Below are 11256 nucleotides of genomic sequence, written 5' to 3' on the forward strand. Positions count from 1 at the left end.
GTAACAGGCAACAATACAGACATATACGTGTTTATCAGCAGTTTCTTAGCAGGGTGCTTATTTTATATCAGGGAGAATATGAAGTACTTGACATATTTTACCTCTTCCAACAACCGTACTAGGGAGGTACTATTTTTATACCCACTTCATAGGTGAAGAATCTGAGGCACCAAGAGATTAAAAACTTGCCAGGATCACAAAACAAACAAGTGGTAATAACAAGGTTTGAACCTGGGCAGCCTGATTTCAAGGAACATGCTCTTAAACACTACTGTCTACGCCAGATCTGTCGTGACTTAGAAGTGGGATGTGGATGGCACGGACAATGTCGAGGAGTTTGGGGTATTTTTCCAGCTGCCAGATTTCTCCCTAGGGAGACTATGCCATACCGCCCCCAGCCACATATCAGCCGAGTATATCAGTTGAATGGCGCCAGCCAGCAGTAAGGAGAGAGGCTGTCAAGCAATTAGCCTGATGATAATTTGGTATAATAAAACCTGCTTTAAATCATAATTTAAACAGACAGTGTGGAGAACATTCTTCCTTTCTCTTTCCTAACCCTCCATCTTGTCTACAGTCTCAAAAGGCAGTTTGAATCACACTGGGGCTGGCAAACCCACCCTTCCGGAAAAAAGAAAAAAAAAAATGTGACGGAGACACATACAGGCAGGCAGGCAGCACAGTGTGCGGTCTACTTGGGTACCTTTCCACTGGACTACATGGCCTCCTCATAAAAATTAGCAAACGATGTGCTTTCTTGTTTAATCGCTAAGTCGTGTCCAACCCTTTCAATCCCATGGACTGTAGCCCACCGGCTCCTCTGTCCGTGAAATTCTCCAGGCAAGAATACTGGAATGGGATGCCATTTCCTTCTCCAGGGGATCTTCCCAACCCCGAGATCAAACCCAAGTCTCCTGCATTGGCAAGCGGATTCTTTACCACTGAGTCACCAGGGAAGACTTCTTAATTCTTCCACAAGAATATGATAAATTTCAGTTCTTAATCAGGAGCAAAATGAAACTTACTGTATTCAGTATCTGACTAGGAGTTCATGCTTCACATTATAAGGATTGGTGGTGGTGGTTTGAAGGCTGACATTAAGTATCTAGGTTCTTTGATTTTTAAAACAATTTAATGTTAAAAGAATCTGCCTGCAAGACAGGAGCCACAGGAGTTATGGGTTCGATTCCTGGATCAGGAAGATCCCCTGGAGGAGGGTATGACAACCTGCTCCAGTATTTTTGCCTGGAGAATCCCATGGACAGAGGAACCTGGCAGCCTACAGTCCATGGGGTAGCAAAGAGTTGGACATGACTGAGTGACTGACACTTTCACTTTATCTATATTTACCTAATTTCCTGGGCTTATGAGAACACTGTCGTGTATGAATATAGACAAGAGGCATATTTAGATGTTGAAATTTGGATTTGGACTTTTTCTCTCTCCCTGGAAATTTGTGCAGCGTGGAAATGGGATTAGAACAGTGGCAGCTACAGAATTTGCTACAGGGGGGGCTCCCTGGTGGCAAGTGGATTGTGTAGAGGTTGCAGGGAACTTATCTTGAAGCTGCGGTCTGCATAGTAAGTTCACTGTTTTCACTTACACCAGAGCCATTTTCTAAAGATCCTTTCAGTCATCCTTAACAAGATTGAGAAAACATCAATGGTTTGTAGCAAGGAATATTATTTTATTGGGTGGGCAACTAATGCAAATTACTGGGAGGTGGAAAGGGGAATTAAAGCTCCACTGTCTGCCAATACCACCCTCGAGTTGCCACCTCTAGAGAGGATGGGCTCATTCACCTGATGCCAAATGACTGGAAGAGTAGCAACAACAAAGGGAGCTAGAAGGCTACCTATTCAAACCACCAGACAAAGCTCTCCCAGTGGCTCATCTTTTCAGCAAATGGGGAAAAGCCGATGGTTTATCATTACTTCTCATGTAGAATGATATTATATGCAAAAATTCCCAACACTATATATATAATCTTTTACCTCAATAGCCACAGTGAGACTGACTATTTAAACTCCAGAATCGGATTGATTGGATCAATTTCTTCATCTACTTATGGTAGTTCAGAAACTCAACTGACATCTGGTGAAATACCCAAATTTATAAGGAACATCTGTTTCCAGATTGAGATCTGAACTCTAACATCCAGGATTACGTTCCACGGATAACCAGTTCAGTCAGGCATGTGACCTTTCCTCGAATCAATACCTGTTACTTAAGAACTTAAGCCATTTTTAACTCTGTACAGTTCAGTGGTTTTAAGTGCAATCATGTTGCTATGCAACCATCACCAGTACCCTTGACCAGAACTCCTTTTGCCTTACAAAACTGAAACTCTGTACCCATAAAACAATAACTCTGTCTCCCTCCCCCAGGTCCCGTAACCACTATTCTACTTTTCGTGTCTCTGAACTGGACTACTCTAGGTATCTCATACAAATGGGATCATAAGTATCTGTCTTTTTGTGACTGGCTTATTTCACTTAGTGCAACATGCTCAAGATTCCTCAATGTTGTAGTATGTCTAAATTTCATTCCACAGTCCATAGGGTCGCAAAGAGTCAGACACAAATGAAGCAACTTAGCACACACACGTGTGTACATTTGGTTCGTTGAATAAGCCTTTAGGCTTGGAAACTGTAAGAGAGGGAATAAGACAATTTGCTGAAATCTTAAAGCTGTGGTTCTTTAGGGTACATCAGAACCACCTGGAAAGCTTGATAAACCATTAGTTACAAGGTTAACACCCCAGCCTTTTGGAGGAGGGCCCCAGATCTTGCACTGCATAGCAGGTCCTGGCTAGTGACCACACTTTGGAGAACTACTGTAATCCACCCAGGGTTGAGCCTGAAGGATTCCAATTACCAAAGACTTCCCATAGTACAAAGTAGCATAGTGTCACTTTACCTTAATCCATTCATCTGTTGATGGGCACTGGGTTGCTTCCATGTCATGGCTGCTATAAACAGTGTTGCTACAAAATTGGGTACATATATCTTTTTGAATAAGCATTTTCCTGCCTTAGACAGGAGATTTGGAGTTATAGAGGGAAGGAAGCATAGAGCAGAGTAAGAAATAGCAAGAAAGTCCAACCCTTGCCATTCTAGGGCATTGTAGGAATGTGGGAGAGACTGGTGGTAAGTCATACTGTCAGAACCAAGTTCAGGTTTCACGTCTCTGGTCTCAGGGAGAACAGGGCATTCATGCGAAGAAAGAGAGGGGAATATCCAGGGTGTGAAGGAATCTTGGCTCTGTTGCTCCACTAGAGACTCCAGGAGAAGGTCACTGTAAAAGAAGCCTGGCTCCGCTCAATTTAGATGGATGTTGGATGCCATTCCAGTAGACTTGGAATGAGGCAGCTATGGTGGATGAAATGGGTGAGATGATGCTGGTGTGGACCCCTGGGCTAGGGGATGTTGTGATGGAGAACTTAGCAGATGCTAAGGTGTTTGAAGCTAATGGAAGCAAGACTGACTATGCCAGTGGGAGGTTGCCAGGGCTCTCCAGGGGCATTGCTGAGGCCAACACTAACCATGGATTCACCAGCTGCAGAATTCTGCCATGGAGTTCAGCAGTGACAGGCAAGACTGCAGACAGAGCCTAGTGAGCAGGCAACAGTGTGTCCAAAGACCCGTACTTGCCACTGCCAAACCCCTAGACAGTATTTTGGTGAAACAGTTGGGCAGTGAAGACAGAGGATGACATCGAAGAGAGGGAGCATTTTATGTTAAAGCCTGAGAAGTACCTCAATGGACTGATTATTCAAATGATTAGATCAGGATAACTTGTAACTTGACTAGGACTAAAATTTATTGTTTCCTTGCTAACCAGCAAGTGTGAGATTGTGAGGAACATCAGATTAAGTTTTGTCAGAATAAAAGGCAACCCTTGTACACTGTTGGTAGGAATGTAAATTGGTGCAGCTACTATGGAAAACAGACTGGTTCCAAATTAGGAAAGGAGTACGTCAAGGCTGTATATTGTCACCCTGCTTATTTAACCTCTATCCAGAGTACATCATGCGAAATGCCAGGCAGGATGAAGCACAAGCTGGAATCAAGCTTGCCAGGAGAAATATCAATAACCTCAGATATGCAGATGACACCACCCTTATGGCGGAAAGTGAAGAACTAAAGAACCTCTTGATGAAGGTGAAAGAAGAGAGTGAAAAAGTTGGCTTAAAACTCAACATTCAGAAAACTAAGATCATGGCATCCGGTCCCATTACTTCATGACAAATGGATGAGGAAACAACGGAAACAGTGACAGACTTTATCTTTTTGGACTCTAAAATCACTGCAGATGGTGACTGCAGCCATGAAATTAAAAGATGCTTACTCCTTGGAAGAAAAGCTATGACCAACCTAGACAACATATTAAAAAGCAGAGACATTACTTTGCCAACAAAGGTCTGTCTAGTCAAAGCTATGGTTTTTCCAGTAGTCATGTATGGATGTGAGAGTTGGATTATAAAGAAAGCTGAGTGCAGAAGAATTGATGCTTTTGAACTGTGGTGTTAGAGAAGACTCTTGAGAGTCCCTTGGACTGCAAGGAGATCCAACTAGTCCATCCTAAAGGAAATCAGTCCTGATTATTCATTGGAAGGACTGATGTTGAAGCTGAAACTCCAATACTTTGGCCATCTGATGTGAAGAATTGACTCACTGGAAAAGACCCTGATGCTGGGAAAGGTTGAAGGCAAGAGAAAGGGACAACAGAGGATAAGATGGTTGGATGGCATACCAACTAGATGGACATGAGTTTGAGCAAGCTCCGGGAGTTGGTGATGGACAGGGAAGCCTGGAGTGCTACAATCCATGGGGTCTCAAAGAGTTGGACACAACTGAGTGACTGGACTGAACTGAACTGACTATGGAAAACAGTATGGAGTTTCATTAGAAAACTAAAAATAGAACTATCAGATGATCTAGCAATTCCACTCCTGGGTATATATGCATAAAAAAATGCAAACACTAATTTGAAAAGAAACACACAATCCCAATGTTCATAGCAGCACTATTTACAATAACCAAGACATGGAAGCAAACCAAGTGCCCATCAACACGTGAATACATGACTGGATTAAAATGATGTGATATATATACATACAATTACTCAGCTACAAAAAAGAATGAAATTCTGCCATTTGCAGCAATGTGAATTGACCTAGAGAATATTATGCTTAGTGAAGTCAGTCAGACAGAGAAAGACAAACACTTTAGGCAATGGCAACCCACTCCAGTATTTTTGCCTGGAAAGATCCCATGAACAGAGGAATCTGGCAGACTACAGTCCATAGGATCACAGAGTTGGACATCACTGAGCATGCATGAACATAAGTGGAATCTAAAAAAAAAAAAATAACCAATGAATGAATGTATACACAAAACAGAAACAGACTCATAGAAAACAAATTTGTGGCTACCAAACAAGAGGAGAGGAGAGACAAAGTAGGAGTATGGGGTCAACAGTACAGACTGCTGCTGCTGCTGCTGCTAAGTCGCTTCAGTCATGTCCGACTCTGTGTGACCCCATAGACGGCAGCCCACCAGGCTCCCCGTCCCTGGGATTCTCCAGGCAAGAACACTGGAGTGGGTTGCCATTTCCTTCTCCAAGAACAGTACAGACTACTAGACATAAAATAGATAAGCAACAAGTGTACACTGTATAGCACAGGGAATTACATGCATCATCTTGTACTAACCTGTAATGCGATATAATTTGCAAAAATATGGAATTACCATGCTGTACACCTGAAACTAGCACAATGCTATAAGTTAACTAGACTTCAATTAAAAAAAAAATTTAGATAAAGAACCTGCCTGCTTTTTTCCCTGTATATCTAAGTTGTAATGTGACTAGGGTTGTTAGATAAAATCAGGGACATACTTTTATTAAAAAATTATTTGCTCATTGAAATTCAAATAAAGTGAGCATCCTGTTTTCTGATGTGCTCAATCGGCCAACCCTACATGGGACATACTATTGCATGTATATGACTTCCCTAGTAGCGCAGATGGTAAAGACTCTGCCTGCAATGCAGGAGACCTGGGTTCAATCCCTGGGTCGGGAAGATCCCCTGGAGAAGGGAATGGCAAACCACTCCAGTATTTTTGCCTAGAGAATTCCATGGACAGACCATGGGGTTGCAAAGAGTCGGTCACAACTGAGCGACTCACACACACCAAACACTGCATGTATACATATGGGGATAAAGTTATTAGAGTGTCCCTGCATCACACTGCATACTTCAACCCAGGAATCTAACCATCAACAGTCTTATTACTGCGCCAACTGAGGGCAACTGACAGAGCTAAACCCAGACTTGCATATACTGGGTTTCAAGCTCATGTTAGTATTTCAGGAACAGTCAAGTAGCAGAGAAAAAAGTTTAGGATAAAACCCACCCTGCAGACAATTCTACAAAGAGGCAATCCATCCTGAAACATACCCATCACTTTCTTTACACTGTATTCAAATGAGGATATTCACATCTGAATTATCACAATACAACTTTTGGATGATTTCCAAAGTTGTGAAACGAACGTTTTTATTAAACTTTTTATTTTGTTTTGGGGTATAGCCGATTAACAATGTTGAGGTAGTTTCAGGTGAACAGCAAAGGGATTCAGCCATACATATACATGTATCCATTCTTCCCCAAACTCCCCTCCCATCCAGGCTGTCACAAGTTCATGAAATGAGCATTTTAATTATACTGTCAAGATAGCTGATGTATCTTCTAACCCTCATCCCCAGGGCCCACCATCACTGGCCACCAAGGCTTCCTGCTGACTACCAGGAGTCCTCAGGGGGCTAAGTCAGCCACATAGGCTGAAGGGCCAGCATCAACCTTACAAGGATGACGTCACCTTCTGTCCATGATTGCTGCTGCTGCTGCTGCTAAGTCGCTTCAGTCATGTCCGACTCTGTGCGACCCCACAGATGGCAGCCCACCAGGCTTCCCCATCCCTGGGATTCTCCAGGCAAGAACACTGGAGTGGGTTGCCATGATTAGAAGGCATCTAATGACAAGATCCACCTATCCATGTGAAAGTGAAAGTCCTCAGTCATGTCCAACTCTTTTCGACGCCATGGACTATAGAGTCCATGGAATTCTCCAGGCCAGAATACTGGAGTGGGTAGCCTTTTCCTTCTCCAGGGGATCTTTCCAACCCAGGGATTGAACCCAGGTCTCCCACATTGCAGGCAGATTCTTTACCAACTGAGCTATCAGGGAAGCCCAGGAAAGTGCTGATCAATTGTCATAGAGATAACAGCATTGGGAACACATTCCTTTATGGTAAGATACTGATAATCTGCGCGATCACTTTTAAAAATATGAATAATAGCTTTATTTGCGGAGAAGGCAATGGCACCCCACTCCAGTACTCTTGCCTGGAAAATCCCATGGATGGAGGAGCCTGGTAGGCTCCAGTCCATGGGGTTGCTAAGAGTCGGGCACGACTGAGCGACTTCACTTTCACTTTTCACTTTCATGCATTGGAGAAGGAAATGGCAACCCACTCCAGTGTTCTTGCCTGGAGAATCCCAGGGATGGCAGAGCCTGGTGGGCCGCCGTCTATGGGGTAGCACAGAGTCAGACACGACTGAAGCGACTTAGCAGCAGCAGCAGCAGCTTTATTTGTGTACTTGTGCCCAGTTGCTAAGTTGTGTCTGACTGTGATTCCATGTATTGTAGCCTGCCGAGTTCCTCGTCTACGGGATTCTCCAGGTAAGAATACTGGAGGGGGTTTCCATTTCCTCCTCCAGGGGATCCAACCAGTCCAGAGATACAACCAGCATCTCCTGCATCGGAGGCAGATTCTTTACCACTGAGCCACCTGGGAAGCCCTGCTGTTTTGTATCAGTGTAAGATGGTATTGTTCTCTCAAAGGATTTCAACTGTTCTATGTCTTTGGAGCTTTGCAAGTCATCCGCCTGCAAGGTTCTGAGGGAGCAAGAAATGGAAAGGCAAATTTGAATGACAAACCAGGAAAGAGGTGTAAAGGAACAATTCCTAGGAGAGATTTGAGAGAGATGGGGTGGGGTGTGCAGAGAACAGTGGGTACTGAGATGGGGAGAAGCAGGGGGCTTCATTAGGGTGCTGGTTAGAACAGAGAACAAATACAAACTGCATCTTCTTTGGAAGCTGGGTTAGTCCACCCTGCAATGGACAGAGTCTTCTAGGGCTATGGCTAAGTACTCACAAGTTTAGCACTAGCATTCAACCTCATTTATCAAGCATCTGCTATTTGGGAGAGAACTGATAAAAAACGGTAGATGTTCCAACATCTCAATATTAATCATGTATTTTAACCATTGAAAAATTATAAAACAAGACTTTCCTGGTGGTCAAGTGGTTCACAATCCACCTGCCAATGCAGGGGACACAGGTTTGATCCCTGGTCCAGGAAGATTCCACATGCCAGGAGGTAACTAAGCCCATGCACCACAACTGCTGAAGCCCAAATGCCCTAGAGCCCGGGATCCACAAGATAAGCCATTGCAATGAGAAACCCATGCATGATGAGTAGCCCCCACTCGCTGCAACTAGAGAAAGCCCATGCGCAGCAACGAAGACCCTGTGTAGCCTATATATATATATATATATAATAGAACAAACTGTGATTGGAATCAAGTTACGGGGGTCTTTTGCTTTGTTTAGAAAGAGTAAAAAATGATATGCCTGTATTCATATCATAATAACCATAAAACCTCCGTCACTTCTCCCTTCTTGCTGTGTTGTTTCTATTTTTATTGGCATGTGGACTTGCTCCCATCAAATGAGCTAGACAAGATGGGAGGGTTAATTTATTTAAGGGAATGTGGATAAACAATGCTGAGAAAACAAAAGGCACCAGTGAGTACTGTCTTTAAAATAAAACAAATAAAAGTGGTGATGGAACCCAACCGTGGTTGCCCAGGGGCTGAAGAATTCATGCTGGTATGGGGGTTTGAGCAACCACAGAAAACCAGCTCGCCTGCTCCTCTGAACACCTACTGACTCAAAAGCCTGGACGTTCATGTAAGACAGGCTGGAGCTCAAATTCAAAATGTGTTCCCTTGGCCAGGCTACCCTATTAAAAAGTTTGTTTCCTCTTCCATATAATAGAGTAATAATAATACCTATTTCAAACACATTACATTTATCTTGTGCTTTATTTCTATTCTTATTACATCAGCTCCACCTGGGATCATCAGGCATTAGATCCTGGAGGTTGGGGACCCCTGGCTTAGAACATCCAAAGCTAACAGGTGAGAGCTTGTTAAGAATTATTTCTTTAGAGGTGGCAGGCTAACTAGTAAATCAAAATTGATTCCTAGAGATAACATTTTGCATTTGACACAAATTAACCCACTTCTTCAGAACTTACTAAAATCTTACAAATATGAAGGCTCGGTGGGCCAGTTCAGTCACCTCATGTATATTCAGTGTCAAGTGTCCCCATACTTTTATCCCATGTCCTTAATTTTAAAATGTTAATTCCAAGAAATTTTCATTCTAATACCACTCACGTCATCTGCATTTAGGGGAAAGGATTGGGGTGCCATGAACTATGACACAAAAGAGGAGACCTCTCACTATTGCAGGACTGTTCCAAAACAAAATAAAAGACAAGCCTTTTCTGAACATTCTGCTGAAAGGTCTGGAAGTTACATTTGCAACTCTATGATGTCTCGTAAACTCACAGGTGTGCACAGAGGAAAAACGAAAGACAGATTAAACAAAGGAAAACACTGTGGGTCTTACATTTCTGAACGTGAGCTTATTTTTCTGTTTGTTAGGATCTTGTGGAATGACTTGGAGTTTCTGACCTCTGCCCCTGATTTTGAGACAGTGATGGAAAGGGGATGAGGAGTCACGAAGCAAAGGTTGAAAGGGCCCCGAATCCAAACACGCTCATGGGGATACAGCAGACACCCAAAGTTCCCACAGGCCCCCGAGGGCCCCCAGGCCTCATCCAGTCCGCACTGTTGTTACGAAGGAGTCAGATGGGAAATTGTGTAAACAGAGTGACGCAGAGGCCATTCCTGCTTAGTGACCTGGACCAGGAAGACCTATTTTTAGAAACTGCTGCAAGCCATCATGCCCTTGGACAGAAGGCAGACCGAACACTATTGCTATTTTTGAACATTACTGTGCACTGGGGTTGTGTTCAAAAATGTTTGTGAAAGAGCTCCGAGAAGACAAAAATCATCTCCAGTCTCTATTTAAGGTTGAAAATCTGAATTTTGAATTTCACTTACACACCACGGCCAAAAAGAGGCATGGAGCTAGTCTTTCATCTTGAGGAATAACCATGGAATCGCTCAAATTGACACTGATCCCATCATTTGAGGTTCAGTGTGGGCCAAAGAGACAAAAAAAGATCCACAGGAATGACTTCACAGCCAGAGGAAGTCTGCGGCGCGTCTCCCAGCAGCACAGGCTGTGTGCTTCAGGGGACGTTAGAATCACTTGGCCAGTTCGCCACAAAAACAGGCTCCCCCCCTGCCCCAGACAGTCTGATCTGGGGGATGCAGGGATTTGCATGTTAAACAGGCACCACAGCTGATTTTGATGCAAGTTGTTTAAATGTGTTTCACACATTGAGGAATTGTTATGGGAAGATGACATGATACATGAAAGATGATGAAGAAAGAGAGGGGAGAATCATCACATAAAACAGAAACACACCAAATTATCAGTTCCTTGCACCGAGGAAGGAAAAGCCATAAGATGAAAGGAAAGAGCCTGGCCTTGGAGTTGTCACAGGGGCCCTGACATGGCTGACTTGTGTGTAAGCAAGCTTGGCTTCTCTTCCTAATTCTGTGTCTCTGGTCCTGGAATTTAGGTGGTAAAAATCCACCTGCAATACAGGAGACCCTGGTTCAGTCCCTGGGTTGGGAAGATCCCCTGGAGAAGGGAGCGGCAACCCACTCCAGTATTCTTGCCTGGAGAATTCCAGGGACAGACCATGGGGTTGTAGAGTCAGACACAAGTGACTTTCACACTCATTTCCATTTCTGGGTGCCTTGACTTCCATAAAGCAGGCAGCAGTTTCTCCAGAAAGATCCCTCGGGGGGTCAGGAAAGGTGCTTTGTCAGTGACCTCTGACCCCCACCATCGTAAAATTCTCTTCCATCTACAGTCAGCAGCAGGTGACCTTTTCCCCTTGCTTTCTTCTTCTGACAAATTTGATTTCAGTCCGGTTTGGGTTTGACTTTCACTGGCGGGAGACATAAGCCCATCCCTGCTCC

General features: G+C 43.7%; 1 protein-coding gene across 2 annotated transcripts in view; it reads right to left on the minus strand.

Moving 5' to 3' along the window:
* The window catches only part of SHROOM3 (shroom family member 3), a 331538-nt gene that overhangs the window by 186329 nt on the left and 133953 nt on the right, over positions 1 to 11256 (minus strand). The window lies entirely within an intron of this gene.

This window comes from Bos grunniens, chromosome 6 (genome assembly GCF_055505025.1).
Source record: "Bos grunniens cultivar Pamir isolate PY7600 chromosome 6, Bosgru_T2T1.0, whole genome shotgun sequence".
NCBI lineage: Eukaryota > Metazoa > Chordata > Mammalia > Artiodactyla > Bovidae > Bos > Bos grunniens.